General features: G+C 34.8%; 1 pseudogene; it reads right to left on the reverse strand.

Annotated features, from left to right (window-relative positions):
- Nucleotides 1-5,583: 5,583 nt before the first annotated feature.
- Nucleotides 5,584-6,011, reverse strand: LOC138145985 (small ribosomal subunit protein eS25 pseudogene; annotated as a pseudogene).
- Nucleotides 6,012-7,060: the final 1,049 nt, after the last annotated feature.

The following is a 7,060-nucleotide window of genomic DNA, read 5'->3' on the forward strand; positions in this document are numbered from 1 at the left end:
TTGACACGATAAATGGGTTGACAGATGAGGAAACAATGATAGAGACTCATACTTGGATCCTAGGGAGATATTTGACCAAGTTTTGTTTTGTTATTTTTTTTAGGTTATATTCTTGGAAAAGACAAAAAAAACATGGTGGAGCAAGCAAACCCTATTGATACAAATGAAAAAAAGAATTTCAATAAAATATGTTTTTAAGTGTACAGAAGAATACAAAAGTACAAAAGATCACAAAAAATCAATCATGTTACTATTTTGATATAAGTGTGTTTTCATACATACATACATATACTATATATACATGTATGCATGTGCATTTAATTTAATACCTATTATGTGCCAATCATTGTGCAAAAATTTTAAAATATTATCTTGGTCAATCCTCAAAATAACCCTGAAAGATAGGCTTTACTATTATCCTCATTTTAAAATTGTGAAAACTGAGGCAAATCAAAGTTATGTGACTTCCTCAGGGTCACACAAACTGGATTTGATCTCAGTTCTCTTGATTTTAATGGAGTGCTTTGTGTAAAGCCTATGTTCCTCCCTCCCTTTCTCACTCCATTCCTCACTTCCTCCCTTCCTTCCCTCCCTCCTTCCTTCACTTCTTCCTTCCTTCCTTTTCTTTGTTTGTATAAGCATATTTATATGACATATATTTGTAACATCATGTGCTATATATTATGTGTGTATATATTAATAGTTTCTTATAGAAGTCTTGTCCATTCATTGTATCATAAAATATTTTTTGGTAATTGGTAAGTTAACAACTAACAAAAAATGGGAAAATGATAGTCAGATGACAATGCAGTTAGTTAAATTAAGAGATGAGTTGCTGATTATACTTTAAAAAGTTGTGAATAAGAGGTTGGTATACAGTGTCAAAAGTCTAAAGTTCAGTACTTCAGTCAAGTATAATTTGTCTAATACTATTCATCATTTATTCTTATAATGTAGTAGACTAAAATGAAAACACAACTAATATGATTGTAGGTATAATTTGAATGCAGGTGGATGATCTCACATACATCATACAATTGTGAGGATATAGAAAGTTCTAGGCAGACTAGAACAATGAGTTAAATGCAATTTGTTGAAAATTGATAGAGATAGAAATAAAATTCAGTTTTTTCACTTGGATTCAAAACTCATTTTTACAAGTTTAAAATGGAATAAGTATATTTATACAACCAGTTTTGTGGGGGGAAAATATCTAAAACTCTTAGAGGATTGTGATTTCCACATGTCTGAATACTATTTTCATGATGCTCAGAACATCTTAATTTACTTTAGGTCCTGAGAAGCATGATGTCCACAATTATCTTGTTCTTTTCATACAATTTCAGGATCTTTCTACTCAGAACTCGGCATCCCATTTTATTAATGACATGGAAAAAATTTAATGTATCCTAAAGAGGTTAACAAAGATGATGATAGAACTTGAGAACCAGCCATAGATGCTTAGCTTAAAGTCCTAGGCATGTTTAACCTTGAAAAGTGAAGATACAAGCATCTTATATGAAAACAGTTCATTATATTTCAAACATATCATTCTGGAAGAAAGCATCTATATCCCCCTTTTTTTGGCTGTGGAGAGCAGTAATTGGGAGACATGAGAGAGGTGGAAAAGAGGTAGCTTTAGATTTGGTGAATGGAAAATAAATTAAATATTGGATGTGTCCCAAAGTAAAAAGAGATGCCTTATGAAGTAGTAAGTTTCCCACTTTAATTAATGACTTCAGGCAGTGGCTAACTGACCCCATTTTAATTTTGTCTAGAAGGAATTATTTGTCAAATATGGAATGTTCTCTGAGGCACTCAACCTGTTCTCTGAGAGCTATCCCAACCCAGGTTCTATAAGGTAACCTCAACCCTTTGATGTTTGAACAAGTTATACAAGACAGACTTATATGATAATGTATGCCTCTTCTTTTTTTTTTCAATTTTTATCTTCTATTTCAGGGAACTATTTTTTTCCCTTTTTAAAGATTTTAAAAAGTGCACATACCCATTGGTACACAAGAATATGACTTTGCAGTTTCGGGTCCCTAAAGGAGACCATACAAAATGTTTGCTCATTTTCTTAAGTCTCTGTAGTTGGCCATTTTACTCACATCTGCTTCAGAGACATTTCAGTCTCTTTGGTAAGCAGGAAATAAGTCCTTCCTATAAAAACCAGGATGGTGTTTTAAACTCCCTTCTGTTACCTCAAGAAGATAGAGATTTATCAGCAGAAGTTCTGGGTGAAAACTACTTTACATTTCTCCTCATCAACTAAGTAGGATATGTTCATGGGCCAGGAAATCCTTAAATGCATGAGATGATTATTTAGAAAAAAATGGGCCAAATAATTTTAAATTATGATAGTGCAATCAATTGCCATTAGACATTAAAGGTGTTATAAGATTAGAAAATATATATCAGTCAGAAAAATCAGATATAATGTCCTTGAATCTGGGCATGTACCACTCACTTTACCAGTAATGTCTTCCTCCTATCTCAAAAACAATTCATACCTCTGTCAAGTCTTGGCATACACAAACACAAACACAGACAGAGATGCACAAACACATTTATTCAAATCTTTGCATGCACACATATATAATTGTGTGTATATTGCGTGTGAGTATATATAAATACATACATAGATATATATGTATACACACATATAATTGAGTGCATATATAACTGGCTATCTCTATTTAATAATCCATCCATCCATCCATCAATCTATCTATCTATCCATGTATTCATTGATAACATTCTTCATGTCTTCAAAAAGACAATTAACACAAGAACAAGAACAAGAAAAATTATCTTCTGTGTGCTAAAAAAAGCATTCCATAATACCTAGTAAATATTATATTTTAACTAAATGGCTGGGTTAAATTGAATATGTGATGTGTGCAAAAACTTTATTAAGTATCCTCCTCTCCTTTCATGGCTATTACAATCCTTTTCACATAGAATTAATGAAAAAAATGAATGAATATAAACAAAAAATACCATCATTCAATGAGATTACTGATTTCAAGCTGAGAATCACCTTAATGGTCATCAAATTCAAAGCTTTTATTTTTCAGGTGAGGAAGTTCATGTTGATAGAGATGAAGTGCCTTGCCCAGATTCACAAAGTTAGTAAGAATCTAAAGCAGACTTTCAATTCAAGTCTTGCTATTCTAAGTGCAGTTCATTATTCAATAATTAATGGAGAACTCATAATTATTACATTTTCTATTGTCATTGCTGTAAAGTCATTTCATCATGGCCTATTCTTCATGACGACTTGTGACCAAACATACCTGTACTGTCCATAGGGTTTTCTGGGCAAAGTACTAGAGTGTTTTACCACTTCCATTTCTAGTTGATTAAGGAAAACAGAGGTTAAGTGATTTGCTCAGGGTCACACAGCTAGAACATGTCTGGGGACATATTTGTACTCATGTTTTCCTGACTCCAGACCCAACACCCTATCCACAGAGCCATCTAGCTACCTAAGTTTTCTAATAGCTGCTTCCCTTTTTAAATTTTTTATACATACTTCTAATTAATTAAAATTTTGTTTCTGTGGTATTCTCTTTACCACAATAGATCACAACCATTTTGGAAAATATAGAAGTTTGTTAAGACTTACCATGTTTGAAAAGTCAATTTCCCTCCAGTCAATCTGGTTATAAGCTTTGCCAAATACTTTTAGACTGATCTTTAGACAAAATATGAACCATTGACAATGTGGTGTCTATTTTCAGCCATTAAATTTCAGTAGGACACGATAAAGTAAAGGTTATACTTCCATAACATTCAAGAACCCTATGTTTACTTCATGCAAGGATGAAACATTAGGTAAATTATTTCACAGAGTGGTTTAATTCTGACTTCCAAAAATGTTGAGAAATTTAGCGGTAGTGTGCTTTTTATTTATGCTTTTGATCATAGATTCAGGAGTTAGGAATTCAAGACCCACTTCTATATAATATTTTGCAAGTAACTCTTTTGAAAATTACTTATCCTCTTAGCATCTAAGGCAAATCTTGAGGAAGGTAAGTTGAATAGAAGGTATAGATCTTCATTAATGAAAAGTTTCTTCATTGGAAATTTTATAGAGGTATAATGTGTATGTTTCTGTTTGTGTATATTTGTGTGTTTATGACAGAAACAGAGAGAGACAGAGATAGAAACAGATATACAGAGATAAGAATAAACATGTATGAAACCCATACTGTGTACCAGCCACTGTGTTAAACACTTTAAAAATAGATTTTTTTTTCATTTCATTCAATACTCAAAATAATCCTCGGAGGATATGCTGTCATTAGTCTTATTTTATGTTTCAGGAAAGTCAGGAAAACAGTGTTTAAGTGACTTACATGGAGGGGGGGTGGTTTGAGAGAGAGAGAAAGAGAGAGAAAGACAGACAGAAAGACAGAGAGACAGAGAGAAACAGATAGATCTAATCATTCACTCCTGAAAGGGGAACCACTGTATCTGATAAAAGTAGAGGATAAAATCTGTCCAAAAAGGGAGATCTTTAGTACACTAAGATGATTGGGTGTGCTTTTTTTTAAAGTGTTTGTTAGTTAAGATTATTATGATGTTCTAGAGAGACATAGAAAGTCACTGGACTTCTCCATTTCTAGGGGAGAATAGAGCCTACCTTGAGATACAATTATAGACATGCCTTCTCTGAGTTATGTTCTCTGTAGGACATGTACCCTCTGGGACTCAAGGCTCAGAATTTGGTTTCTCTGGAGTTGGATAATAAGTCTGGGAGACCTTGTTTATATTCCTTAGTCCCCCAAGCATTTGGGCAGCAGTGACTTGAATTACTTTGGCTGATGAAATCTTGAAAGATAATTAGTCCTGATTGCCAAGTTCTTGGTTACTGGAATGGGAAATAAAGTTTACCTGTTCATTCATATACATATTCATTAATGTTTAATTAATAATAAACATACTGCTAATAATAATGTAGCATTTATAAAGATTTTCCTAGGTAATAACGTTTCTTATAAATATAGCCCAAGTGTTAAATTATTCATTAGTCACATATAATGTGCTAGGCATCATTATATATCCTAAGTATACAATAGCATTAAGAAAATATTACTTCACACTAGGGATTTATACTCTATTGGGGTAAGGAAAAGCTATTCACATAAAGAATGAATTAAGACATATAAAATAAATTTAGATGCAGAAAACACAAATATTTCAGGATATGAGGCTTAGGAAAGGCATTTTCTAAGAGGCAGTGCACTTGACAAGAGCTTTAAATGAAATGGTAGAGGACAAAAGGCCATGAATTCCACACATGAGGAAATGGAACAAATTCTTCTAAGCCGGAAGTATGCAGAATAAGGCAAACAAGGTAGTAAAAGGGCCTTGAGTTGAATGAGCAAAATCAGAAGGAATTAGAAAGAGAAAGATGGGGTGGGATGTGGAGATCAAGATAGCTGTAAAAAAAAATATGAAGGGTTGTTGCTGGAAACAATTCATAGAAAGTACTTTGCAAAAACAATCATTGTTATTGTTGGGTTGTCATTGCTGTTGCTTTTGCTTTGTGTGGAAGAAATGAAGAGGCAATTTTTTTTCTTAGTCCAATAAGTTTATTTTTGAAAATCTACACAGAAATGTTGAACCATTTCATGCATCTTCAGCAGCTGGAGCATCTCCACCCTTGGTGTTGCTGGCATATATCACTTGTTCTCTGTGCTTGGAAACCAGCTCAATCAGGCCTTTACTAAGCAGTTCCTGGAGAGCTGCTCCAGCTAGAGAACCCGGATATTCAGTCTCTCTGAGGCTACTGCAGGAGTGATAAATTTATAGTTGGGGACCTCCTTGCTGAGTTTGTCATATGTTGCTTTATCAAATAGAACCAGATTGTTGAGCTTGTCTCGAACTTTTCCTTTGGACAACTTCTTCTTAGCCTTGCCCCCAGACTTGTTCACGGGATCTTTTACCTTCTTGGCCAACTTGCTGGCATCTTTCTTCTTATCCTCCTTGGGAGGCATGGTGAGCCTTCAGGCACTGCTGCTGCTGCCACCTCCAAGCTAAGATGTCGAACAAAAAAAAAGGAGAGGCAAATTTTGATTTGATGACAGGTGAGGTATTGAATTTTTCTAAAACTAGAGTCACATGCCTAAAGAGATGCTGGTTTCCCCCTAGTTGGAGCAATTAAATAAGCAACTGCATAATCATATAAATTATGATGGAGATTCCATTCTAATATGATTTAGAATAGATAACCACTTGAGATTCCTTCCAACCCTCAAATTCTGATATTTGTTGTATGCAGATGTATAGAATTGTGAAATGGTAATATTATCTATGGGAAAAAGAAAATGGGCCAGCTTATATGGAATGTAAACCACCTGAGGGGGTCTGTTTCAGTATGAGTTGGTAAAATAGTAATGAAATTTGATCCCTTTGTATTGGAAAAAAACTAAGAGATACTTAGAGCTTAGTAATTAATCTGCCTCTGTTAAAGAAACAGAAGGTATGAACCCCTGTTGCTGACATAACAGGAAGGAGCTGAAACAGGAAGCTAATTCCGTGTGTATATAAGGAGAAGCCCATGCTGGGTCAGACTGATCTTCTTGGAGCCAGGTTGTGGAAGGTGAGGAAGAGAGGCCTAGACTAGAGAGAATTATTTTTATTTTGAGAACCTGGTTGAAATGATTTTCTTTCTGGGAACCAGCTGGAACTTTTTCTGAGTCTGAGGGCCAGCAGGTGCTGCTGAAAAGCTGCTGAGGAGCTGCTGAATCTGACAGCCAGCTGGACCTGCCAAAAGACTGAGGAAGCATGACTGTGATGCTGGTACTTTTATGAACCTGTTTGTGGCTTTGACTTCCCAGGAACAGAAACTGTGAAGAATTTAAGGTGGCCTAGACACAGTGAATGTCAATGTGGAGCAGGATCTGCATGGAGAGTTGGGCAAAGAATTGGTTGCTATCTGCCTCTGAACCCCTGTGATAATTTGGTGAATCCAGGTAGGAGCTGGCACCATGTAAGGGCATAAAGGGAATCTAGAGAGACTACCCTGAGTCAAAATGAAAGGAGA

The sequence above is a fragment of the Petaurus breviceps genome, unplaced genomic scaffold, assembly GCF_028583685.1.
Source record: "Petaurus breviceps papuanus isolate PSGF00001 unplaced genomic scaffold, PetGlider_PUasm1.0 139, whole genome shotgun sequence".
NCBI lineage: Eukaryota > Metazoa > Chordata > Mammalia > Diprotodontia > Petauridae > Petaurus > Petaurus breviceps.